This window comes from Sarcophilus harrisii, chromosome 2, assembly GCF_902635505.1.
Source record: "Sarcophilus harrisii chromosome 2, mSarHar1.11, whole genome shotgun sequence".
NCBI lineage: Eukaryota > Metazoa > Chordata > Mammalia > Dasyuromorphia > Dasyuridae > Sarcophilus > Sarcophilus harrisii.
The window spans coordinates 281,261,554-281,274,498 of NC_045427.1; the positions used below are offsets into that span (position 1 = coordinate 281,261,554).

At 38.1% G+C, this 12,945-nt stretch overlaps 1 protein-coding gene across 2 annotated transcripts in view; it reads left to right on the top strand.

Annotated features, from left to right (window-relative positions):
* Window positions 1-12,945, top strand: part of SLC24A4 (solute carrier family 24 member 4) — a 247,777-nt gene that overhangs the window by 6,904 nt on the left and 227,928 nt on the right. The gene's annotated exons all lie outside the window — the stretch shown is intronic.

Here is a 12,945-nt window from a genome sequence, read left to right on the forward strand (position 1 = left end):
CTGTATTCATCTTGCTGGTCCTTTCTTACAGAACAATAATATTCCATAACATTCATATACCACAATTTACCCAACCATTCTCCAATTGATGGGCTTCCACTCAGTTTCCAGCTTCTAGTCACTACAAAGAGGGCTGCCACAAACATTTTAGCACATACTGGTTCCTTTCCCTTCTTTAGTATCTCCTTGGGGTATAAGCCCAGTAGAAACACTGCTGGATCAAAGGGTATGCACAGTTTGATAACTTTTTGGGCATAATTCCAGATTGCTCTCCAGAATGGTTGGATTCGTTAAATGGGAAACTTCTTGCCAGACTCATTAAGAGACACCAGCAAGACCGCTGCTCTTCAGAATTTATGTGGGAGTAGGTGAGTGGGCTGGACAAAATGGTCTATCAACGCTTCTTCCTTTTGGATGATGGGCAAAATGCTTTCACAAACCATACCCCATAACCCTGGATCTTTACAATAACCCAGAGAGGTAGACGGGACACAGATTATTCTTCTCATTTTTATTTCTCTCTCATTTATATATTCTAATACAAGAAGAAGACTTGTGTGGAATTTGTAGTAGGCAAGTAATAAACCCGAGGCTTCATCCCTGATCCTGTTTTCTGTTTCAATCTTCTCCCTACCCTACTTTCTGTCTTTACTTCTGGCCTAACTCAAATCTGTAAGTGTGTGGGAATAGGGTATGGAAAGGAATCTGGTTCTGCTTCTTTGATCTCTTTTTTGATTTATTGTTACCTCCAAGACTGGGCAAAATGTCCTTTTTCTAGGTGACAAATGTTGCATTTCTTTGTGCTTTAACTTCGGCCTGTTCATTTATACAGGACATAGCTATAGAGTATTGTTCTTGTGAGCCTGCATCTTTGTATCCATAGTTCTCAGTGCAGTTTTCGATCAAGTGATCAAACACTAATACTAAGCATTAATTCTTCCTAATTAATCTTCTAATTCAATCTTCCTAATAAATTCTAGGCATTAATTCCTATTAAATACTAAGCATTAATTCTTCCCTAGAATTAATGCTTCTCCTTTTATGATTGGGGAAATCATGGTAGCAATCTCCTCCCAAGCCTTGGATTAGCATAGGGCCGAGGAATGAATTTGTCCCAAGAATGAGAAGATGGAGATGAAATGATCCCCTCTATCCCCTACAAGCTGTGTGATCACATCACTGCATCTTTAAGCATCCTCTTCTGTTAGATGGCTATGATTAGTGTAAGTATTAGTTACCTCAGAGGGTTATTGTGGGGAAAAGCACTTTGCAAACTCTAGAGTCCTATAGAAACATAAGTGGCAATAGGGATTATTATTAGATCAAATCTATTGGTTGAATGGATTCAGTAAGTAGCTACTTATTGTGGCTCTCACCTGGGACAAGTATGACACAGTCCCTTCTAGGAGATGGTGGTTGTTCATTGGTTTCAGTCACACTTGACTCTCTCTGACCCTATTTAGGATTTTCTTGGCAAAAAGAAAGGAGTGGTTTGCTATTTCCTTCTCCAGCTCATTGTACAGATGAGAAAACCAAGGCAAACAGGATTAAATGGTTTGTTTAGTATTACATAGCTAATTTGTCTAAAATGACTGAGCTTAGGTTTGAACTCATGAAGATGAGTCATCCTGATCTCAGGCCTGGTACTCTATCCACTGTGTCACCTAGCTGCCTGTCTATCATATTAGACTGAACAAATATTGTACTTTTCTCCTCAAATCTGACATAAAGCCTGAATACAGCTTCTTATTGATATTTTCAGCATATACTCATATTATGTGCATTTTAAATAGATTTCATTTTGTAATAGTATTTAAAAATTTTTCCAAATACATGCAAAGACATTCACTTTTGCAAAACCTGTGTTCCAAATTTTTCTTCCTCTCCTCTTTCTTCTTCCCTCTCCCAGATAGCAAGCAATCTGATATAGGTTAAACATGTGCAGTTCTTCTAAACGTATTTCCATATTCATCACACACACACACACACACACACACACACACAATAGCTCAAAAGGGGAAAAAAGATGAGAAAGAAAAAAAAAGCAAGCAAGCAAACACAAAAAAGGTGAAATATCATGCTCTGATCCACATTCAAGCTCTATTGCAGATGGCATTTTTCATCCCAATTCTATTGAAATTGCCTTGAATCATCTCATTGTTGAAAAGAACCAAGTTCATCACAGTTGCAGATCTCATTTTAGGACAGAGCTAAAGGCAGTATAGAAGTATAGGGTAATATAGGAGGGCAGCTCAGTGGATAGAGCACTGGGCCTGTAGTCAGGAAAACTTGAATTCAGATCCAACCTCAGATACTTACTGTGTGACCCTGTTTGCCTTAATCCACTGGAGAAGGAAATGGCGAACTGTTCCAGTGTCTTTGCTAAGAAACCCATCCAGCCCAAATGGAGATGGGGTCTGCCATCCCTGTATCCCCAAACTACTATCAGTTGTCACTGATGGGCATTTATTAAGCATTGCTTTGGGCCAGGATACATGTATATATGCCGTGTAAGTTCAGGAACCCCAAGGATAGTTTTGGACAATGTTGGGGTGCTATGGTCCACAGGGTCACTAAGAGTTGAATAATTACTGAATGGTCTATACTTGAAATATCAATCTGTATTTGAACTAGTACCTAAATTAGGAAGGCAAAAAAATTAAATAATAATGAAGATATTAATGATTAATTGAACTAGGTGATAAGTGGTGTAGGAGTTGAAAAGAGGAAGAAGTCAGTGTAGATGGACTCTGATAGCCCCTTTTCTGGGTAGATATCATGGACTCTTTGCTTTAAGGTGAAATATTTATAAAGCTGAAGGGAGAAGATCATAGGATCAGAGATGTCCAATAAGTTTATTAATGGACCTTAGAAGCTATCTAGTCCAGTCTGCTAATTTTACAGATGAGGAAACTGAGGTCTATGCTCTCCATTGGATTTAGATTTAGAGCCAGGAAGAATTTAAAATATCTTCTGGTCCAGCCTCTTACTTTGAACAGATAAAGAAACTGTCTCAGAGAGTCTAAGTAATGTACCTGAGGTTACACAGATAACAAAGCAAAACCAGGCTTTTAATGTACTTCAGTTCTCTTCAGCTACACTGTTCTTTCTACCCAGCACTGAAATCATCATTTTCTCCTTCAGAATGCAACTTTTTTCCTCCATTTTCTCTCCTTCTCTCTCTACATGTAGGAGAAAACATTCTTCAGAGAGTGTTCCAAGCTCAGAATCTCAGAGTCCTCTTTTTCCCTTCCTCTCCCCCAACATCTGTTTGATTAGTTTTGTCATATTTGGTCTGCGGAGCTTTAAAAGGAAACAGCCCATGTGGAGAGAGGGTCTGCCATCTCTGTACCCCCAAACCAGCTACTGGCAACTGTCACTGATGGGCATTTATTAAGCATTTCCTATGGGTCAGGATACATGTGTCTATGCCAGGTAAGCTCAGGAACCCCAAGAATGGCCGTTCCCACCCAGACCATCAGCTCTGCTACCAGCCCAACTCCCTCAGCAAGGGTTCAGGTGAGCAGTTCTCAGGGACCCTGCCGCAGCCCCTGCCTCCTCAGCGACAACAGAGCTACTGAAGATAAGGAAAAATAGTTCTCCCCTTCCGAGTGCATGCAATCCTTATTATTACTATTTTCTTTTTTGCTTCTCAAAGAATCTATCTGGGTTTAGCCTTAATCACCTCTTGCACTGAATATCGCAATAGCCACCTTGTCTTCTTGCCACTCCCTTCTCCCTTCTCCCAAATCCCTCAAACAGCTGTCAAAATAACCAGCCTAATGGGGTGAGGAAGGGAAGAATAATACTCCCTTAATGGACATTAGGAGTCCTCTCAATACCTGCCTCTCCTTCCATATTCCCTATTCTGCAACAGGATTGTTATGGGGAAAGCACTCTGTGGTCCCCAAATCTCTATATAAACTGGAAGAATTGGCTGTTAGTCATTCTCAGGTATTCTTAGAGGAACAGCCATGTCATTCCCCTTCTCAAAAAACTCTCTGTGGAAAGAGCAAATATATGAAAAAGCCTTTATTAAGCACTCACTATGTGCAAAGACCTCTACTAACTTTGAGGGATACAGGTAGAAAAATAAGACAGTCCCTGCTTGCAAGAAACTCACACGGATTGTGGGAAATAGGAGATTTGACACAGAAAAAATTTTAGCAGCATGGGGAAAGCCTCATGGTCCTCAGGATGCAGCAATGGCTCCTCCTCAGTGGGACTTCCCATAGATAAAACCATATATATTTCTGAAGCTGAGTCCCTTGAGAGTGCTTTTTGTAGAGTGAGCATTTTCTTGTTCTACTCTTAAGTAGCAGCAGCTGGTGGAGGGGCAGGGGCTGTAGAGCACAGAAGTAGCAGACAGGTCAGTTCTCCCTAAGGAGAGCAGACTGCAGAGTTGGGCTAGTAGCAGTGGCTGGTCGGGGAGGGGCTTGGGATTATGAGGGTCCTTGGTGATGGTAGGTGTGGGTGGAGGCCTTCTCCACAGGAGATTAATCCTCTTGATGATAGCTGGGAAGGCCAGGCTAGAAGGAGGGCCCATGGTCAAGGAACTGGAAGTAAATTGGAGCATTTCCTGGGGCTCTTGGACTCTGAGGTCCTGGCATTTAACAGTTTTATTTTATACCTTTTCTTTTCATGAACTACCTTGAAGACATGATGTGTGTGTGTGTGTGTGTGTGTGTTGGATTGTTCCTTCCAGGAATACTGATAAAGCAAAGTGAGATGTTTTCTATGAAAGCATACAAAAGAGCAGTGGGGACAGTGCTATTGAGCTACTTCCTGTTATTTGGAAGCTTTTGTTGAGTACATCTCCTTTTAGGCGCTGATAGATCTTTAGAAGAAAACTGAGAGGTCTTTAAAGATATAGGGTATACTCTGAAGGACCTATGATGAAAGGATCAAGTTTAAATGTAGATTCCTCTTTCTCTCTCTCTGTTTTTAATCTAACTTTTCTTGAGGGTTTTTATTTTCATTTTAGGGTGTTTTCTTTCACAATTTGACTTTTATGGAAATTTTTTGAATAACTTCACATGTGGTTTCTTAATTTTGGGTGGGGATAAGGGAGAGAACCTAGAACTCAAAAATCTTTTTTTTTTTTCTTTTTTTATTATAGCTTTTTATTGACAAAACATATGCATGGGTAATTTTCAGCATTGACCCTTGCAACAACTTCTGTTCCAATTTTTCCCCTCCTTCCCTCCATCCCCTCCCCTAGATGGTAGGTAGGCCCATACATATTAAATATGTTAAAATATATGTTAAATAAAATATATATATACATATTTATAGAGTTATCTTGCTGCACAAGAAAGATCAGGTTTAGAAAGAAGGTAAAAATAACCTGAGAAGAAAAAACAAAAATGCAAGCAAACAATAACAGAAAGAGTGGAAATGCTATGTTGTGGTCCATACTCATTTCCTAGTATTCTTTCTCTGGGTGTAGCTGGTTCTGTTCATTACTGATTGGAACTGATTTGGATCCTCTTATTGTTGAAGATAGCCACTTCCATCAGAATTGATCCTCATATAGTATGCTGTTGAAATGTATAATGATCTCCTGATAGAACTCAAAAATCTTAAAAAAAGAAATGTAAAAAATTGTTTTGAAAGAAAAATATTAAATAAATTTAAAATTTTAAAAAAGATATAGGATTAAAAGCATCTGGTAAAAGAATTGCTGTGCTTTGGGGAACACACTTCTGAGGACATGATAAGAGCTAAGGATCCTGTTGAAATATTTCTCTCTCTCTCCTTACCTGGAAGCATTTCAAGATTCAGTCTGTTTGAAGGGCGGTATTGATGGAATTCAGAATTCACTACATTTTTAGGACTGGAAGCTGTAGGACCCAGTGGTCAAAAGAGAAAGTGAACTTGGTTCAAAAGAGAATGAACTATTTTTTGACCTTTAATCCTAGATTTACAGGTGACAGGAGCCTCAGAGACCACCTAGTCCCACCTTCCCTCTCATTGTATAAAGAAAGAGTTTCAGAGAATTTCAGTGACTTAAGTCATGCACACGTGGTTAACAGCAGAGCTAGGACTGACTCCATGTCCAGACCTCTTCCCATGCATGGTGGTTTTAGTTGGAGGTAAAAAAGATGGTTTTCTGTTTGTTGGTTTTGTCTCTCCAATGATCTGAGAGGTTGAAGAAAAATAAATTTATCAGAAAAGATTCATGATTTGCTATCTGGATCCTCAAGTCAACTGATGTCATGAAACAACTCCATCTCAGAGGCCAACTTATACAATACTGATATAAAATCATTAAATATCATAGCTTGAAGGGACCTTAGAGGTCACTTTTTAAAATTGTACTCACACAAATTGCCTGCATGTGTGTGTGTGTGTGTGTGTGTGTGTGTGTGTGTGTGTGATGGACTCCTTGCCAATTAGATTGGCTGTAGACTCCTTAGATTAACACACAAATAAAATACACAAGATTACAAGGGAAATCTATTATATTGAGATACAGGTAACAAATTTTTTTTAATATTCACAGATTCCAGATTTAGAACCCCTAGCTCCCAATCCAGACCTGATATTTTACCATTGAGCAACCCATGGCCCCAAAAGGGAAGGTACCATGTCCAAGGCAGGACTAAGTAGAAGGGCCAAGGAAGAGATTTTTAAAACGGAGGTGATCCGGCTAACCAGAGAGGAAGAAAAGAACTATAATTTAGCTGATTCTACTTTGTTAAAATGTTGAAATGTTTGCCCAAGAGAGGACTGGAAAGTGGGTGAGGAAGACATTTGAATGGGTAAATTTGGGTAACTTGGAACTGCAAGGAATGGATATGGAGGTGAGGAGACATAATCACAAGTCAGTTTATGATTTATTATAATTTAAGAGTGGCCTGGTTCCAGAGGGCTCCTAAATCCAAAGCTAAAAGAAGTCACGGAGGGTGACTTCTTCATTTTAGAGATGTAACAGATGGAGCCCAGAAATATGAAGGGATTAGTCTGAATCACGCAAGTAGGTGAGAGGTGGGATTGGAAACCAGGGCCTATAAATCTAGGGTCAATTAATTGTCTTTGCATTGCAGGACTCAGAAAGTGCTGATTTGGGGACTGGCAGATGTTAAGCCATAGTCCAGGCTGATTCTCTCTTGGCTGTTCCCATGAAAACAAAACTTCATGGAGAAGAGGAGGGAGAAATGCAACTAGCCCAGAGTGACCTGCACTCGCTGAGAATGTTATTCCAACTAAAACTTGGGCAATTCTAGCTTAGAAAAGGACCATATTTGATGGGACACCTCGTGCCATTCTCTCTGATTGTATACCATATTTCATTTTAGCAAAGGTAATTATAGACCATAGCATTAAGAGTTGTAAGGAATCTTAGAGATTAGGACCAATCCTGTTATTTTACAGAACAGAAAACTGGAAGCTAATGAGTGAAAGTTATTTGCTGGGATCACATGGTTATTAAAGGGCAAAAGATGCAGATCTTTTGATCTATAATTTTTTTTAATTTTTTGGATCCAAATTTACTACTATATATCTTAATGTGGTAGATTTTAAATGGTAGTGCTCCCTTAAATCATTATGGATAGAAAATATTTTTCCCTGCCAGCTGAAATAAGAAAATAGATAATCATTAATTTTTTTCTTTTTCCCATTTTAATTAGGATAAAGTCAACTATAAGTCAACAGACATGGGCCCGATGCCACTGATTTGCTATGTTGACTTGAGCAGATAATTTCTCTTCCTCATTTTCCTAATATTTGAAATTTAGGGAGACAGGTAAAACAGCATAATAAAGAAAGGATTTGGAGTTAGAAAGATTAAGTTTAAGTCTCTTCTCTGCTGCTTACTACTCTGGGTGATTTGGAGCATATTGGTTATTTGCTCTAACTCTGTTTCCTCATCTGTAAAATATGGAGATTAGAGTAGACCATTCTAAGGTTCCTTCCAATTTTAAATCTTACCATAACTAGGTAATCTCTTTGCCTTTTGAAGATTAACATTCTATAGCCCCAAGTAGATTGGCAATCAGGAAACCTGGGCTCTCACACGGTGATTTTCACTTCTCTGGCTTTTTTCATCTACAGAATGAGTCTGGATTCTATGACCTACAATGTACCTCCCTGCTCTCTATCAGTCTGGCATCCTAACTCAAGTCAGAGGAAAGAAAGGTGATCTAAATGACAAGTTTCAGACCCTAAAACTTACCTGGGTGCCTCTGATGGATGTGAAGTGTCTGTCCATTAAATCAGTAAAAGCATCCGCGTGGGTTGGGTTTCTTAGTATGTTTCTAATACCGATTTGTTTGCAATCAAAAGTTTTTTGCCTTATCCAAACTATCAGTGCCATCTGCTAGCAATCTCCCAGCTTACAGGCCCATCTGCTAAGCACCAACTTACAGATTCCCTGCTCCGACTGCCATGTTGTATACCTCCCTTGATTCAGAGAGCACCCACTCTGTTTGCTCCAGAACTCTGAGAAGCATTTCTCACAAGGCTAAAAATGGAAATCATTAAATATTACCATGTGTTGTCTTAGGTGGACCAGATCCAGACTTGAGTCAATTGAGTACTATTAGAAAAGTAAAACAGTGGAAGGAGAATCTTTTATTAAGTCATCGCCCATTATTAATTAAATTGTCTGTCCAAGCATAATATTTTACATATTTGAAGTGTGAAGTATATTTGAAGTATGAAAAATAAATGGACCAAGAAAATTTGCTATTCCCGATGAAGGAACAGATGTCACCTTTTGAAATGAAAGGAAATGAAGGTCACTAGAAACGTGGAGATTCAGAAGAATAGCTGTGGTCTGAGTAATAAGCATTTATTAAGCACTACCAAGCACTGTGCTGAGTTTCTGGGAATACAGAGATGCCCTCAAGGAGCCTATATAGGGTATCCCCAAAGCTCTTAAAGCTTAAAATGGACCTAATTCTTTTGTGGGAAATTCTGTTAGAGAAAAATAAGTACATGTATAAGGAAATGCAGAATTTCCACAAAGTAAATAAAAAACAATTTTTTTGGGGGGGACACTAGCAGCTGAAGTGAATCACTTCCTGTGGGAGGGAGCATTTCAGCTGTGCTCTGAAAGAAGCTGGAGCTTCCAGCAATGGAAGACAGTCTGTGAAAAAGGATGGAGGCAGGAGATATGTACATATGTACATATGTCATGTATGAGGAACAACCATGTTAGCTTCAACATAGAGTGTGAGAAAAGAAATAATATATCAGAGAGGGGGAGGACCTCATGATGTTTGTGGAAATATGTGTAGAAGAATTTTAAGGAGGGAAAAATTTTGAGCAAAGTTTTGTAAGGGTGAATGTTGAAAATTACCTATGTATATATTTTGCTTTTTTTTTTTTTTTTTTTTTTTTTTTGCATTGGGGTTAAGTGACTTGCTCAGGGTCACACAGCTAGGAAGTGTTAAGTGTCTGAGGTCAAATTTGAACTCAGGTCCTCCTGACTTCAGGGCTGGTGCTTTATCCACTGCACCACTTAGCTGCCCTGCCATGTATATATTTTGAAAATAAAAAGCTTTAATTTAAAAAAAAAAAGGCTAAATGCCAGAAAAATTGCTTTCTTTCTCATAGAGGTAATAAGGAATCATAGTTGCTTTTTTGAGCAAGGGAGTGATAATGGTCAGAGCTGTGTGCTATAGGAGTATTGCTTTCACAGCTATGTGCATAAGGGATTGGACTAAGGGAGAGATCTGAGGCCCTCAAACATTGGCTTTTTTGGTGCTGATTCATAAATAGCTGTTATTCACTTGTTTCAGTCATGTCCAATTCTTTGTGATCTCACTTGGGGCTTTCCTGGTAAAGATACTGGAGGAATTTGCCTTTTCCCTTTCCAGCTCATTTTACAGATGAGGAAACTGAGGCAGTTAAGTGACTTGCCCAAGATCACACAGATAGCGAGTGAATGAGCCTGGATTTGAGCTCAAGGAATCTTCTTGACTCCAAGCCCATTGCGCTATCCACAGAACTTCCCTAGCTTCCCTGCTGCTGACAAGACTGAGAAATAGTAAATTACCCAGAATTATTGTGGGAGAGGGAAAAAAAAGCCTCACTATGCAATAGCAGAATCATCCTTAGTACCTGGAGGAATGCTTACTAGCAACGGGTACATCTTACTCATTGACTATCCAGGGGTAAAGAGAAAACAAACATCTCCTAAGATCACTGCTGCACAAGTGTGAATAATTAGGCTTTGGGGACTTAGTGAAGAGTTCAGTTCTCAGCCAGCAGAGAAGTCTCAGAGCTACAAACTGAATCAGATTGCCTTGATGCTTGAGAGAAGGAAAATGAATTTGGTCTTTTGGGTGGGTGAGGTGGTCCAGGTAGCTAGCCTGTTAAACTGGGCTGTAGCATTTGTGAGAAGCCCCCTAATTTGGGTTTTTTTTTAATTTTTTACCCAATTTCATGTAGAAATAATTTTTAGCATGCATTTTTTAAAATTTTGAATTCCAAATTTTATTCTTTCTTCTTTGCCTTTCCCTCCACTATTGAGAAAGCAAACACTTTGATATATTATACATGAGCAGTCATGCAAAACACATTTCTATATTAGTCATTGTTGTGAAAGAAAATAGACAAAAAAACTACAAGAAAAATAAAATTTTAAAATTATGCTTAAATTTGCATTCAGACTCCATTATTTCTTTCTCAGGAGGTGGGAAATATTTTTCATCATAAGTCTTTCAGAATTATCTTGGGTCCTTATATTGGTGAGAATAGTTAACTTATTTACAATTGATCATTGTACATTATTGTTGTTACTATGTGCAGTGTTCTGGTTCTGCTCATCTTACTTTGCATAAATTAGGTAAGTCTTTCGCTTTCTCTGAGAGCATCCTGCACATTATTTATTAAACAGTACAATAGTATTTTATCACAATCATACACTACAACTTTTTCAGCTATTCCCCAATTGATAGATATCCCTTCCAAACCAATTTCCAGTTTTTTTGCCACTACAAAAAGAGCTGCTGTAAATATTTTTGTTCATAGAGGTCCTTTTCCTTTTCTTTTTCTTTTTTAAAAAAATCTCTTTGGGATACAGACCTAAAGTGATATTGCTGGGTCAAAGAGTATACTTGGTTTAATGCCCTTTGGGCATGGTCCCATATTGCTCTCCGGAATGGTTGAATCAGTTCACAATTCCAGTGACAGTGTCTCAGTTTTCTCACATCCCCTCCAACATTTGTCATTTTCCTTTTCTGTCATATTAGCAAGTTTGATAGGTGTGAGATCATACTTAGAGATGTTTTAATTTGCATTTCTTTAATCAATAATGATTTAGAGCATTTTCTCATATAGTTAGGTATAGATACTATTTTGAGTTCTTATTCTTGGATAAGAAATTTTGTTCCTTCGTCATTTTTATTTGATTTTAATGGTCAGAGGATATTTTTAGTTAGAAAGAGAACTTATGGGTCATGTAATTTAGGATGCCAAACTTAAATAAAAATGGGGGCCACTATTGCATTCAAAAGGATCTCTGGTTTCATATTAACTAGGTTTTAAAACATAATGTTATCTGTATTTTATTGTATTTTTATTAATTTTGTTAAATATTTTCTAATTAATCTGGTTCAGGCTGCACTTGAGAATATTGTGGGTTCCATGTTTGAAATCCTTGTTACAGTCCATTACCATCATACATATTTAATTTTACATGTAAGGAAATTTAGGAACTAATACCCAGGGTTACATATGTAGAAAAAAATCAACCTAGAATTCCAACTTAGATCTTCCAGTTATAAATCTAGCAATCATTGAACTTTGATTAAAGACCTACTGTGTGCCAGTCAATAAAAGAGGCATTTATAAGAACTTACTATGTGCACAAAATTAAAGTCTTGCTTCAGCCCCAGATTGGCTGGATGACCCTGAGCAAGTCACTTGAAATCCCTCAATACCCTAGGTAGCTATCTGAGATTATTAAAGTTGCAGAAAAGTTGCTAATTTACATTGGTAAAGTCAGTTTTCTCCAAGAATGAAGCGACAGGTCCAACCCTTAGCCCTACTATGTGTCAGACGTCAAACGACAAAAAAACAAGCTCTAAACCCAACAATAAAAAGCTAAACCTCAAGTTATTTTATTGTGCCATCTCCTATGAAGAGCTCCAGGAATTTTCACGTATGCCATTGATTTTTCTTCTTTCCCTGTGAAATAGGGAAGAACCAATATTTTTGTTTCCTTTTTAAAAAATAAGTGAAATTACATTGAAATCCAGGCTCACACTAGAACCTCAACCTCTAACATGTGGTCAGTGGGTAACAGCATGGCCCACAACACTCCCAAGTTTAGTTCAAAGAGGATTAAAATCTAATTCCAAACTTAAAAAAAAGATAATCCAATAATAATTTTAAAAATCTAATAATCTAAATAAAAAAGGTAATACATAAACCCATATAATTTCCTGAATCCACGTGCAGTCCTCAGGGATCCTTATGTATGTATGGTTTAATAGCCCTGGTTTTTATTTGAATTTGACTTCTCTAGCCCATTGGAACATATTGCTCTATGTGGGTGCTTTAGAGCTCGTGAGCCAGCAGGCATCTTTTGTGTACTGGGCTGAGGCAGTGGCCATCAGGATGGAAACCCCATGGCAGCCATCCCCTCAGCTTCCTGAGTCCCATGTTCCCCTGTGAAATAGAGATTTGATTTTCCTCCCAGGCAAGAAGAGCAAGAATGAAAGCATCATGAAGCTTTTTACATTTATAAGATGCCAAGAATAAAAATGCTTCTCTCTGATATTGAAATAAACCACTTTTTTAAAAAATCTCAGTATATACAACCACAGGATTAGCAGAAAGGTGACCTTGGAATTGATAGCTTCTACCTCAGATTACCTGTTTTATAAATATCTCTGTAAACTTCTGAGGTGCAGTGAATATCTCTTGTTACTCAAGTCAATGAGCATTTAGTAAATCTCTACTAGGAGCCAGATGTTGTGTGAAATGATG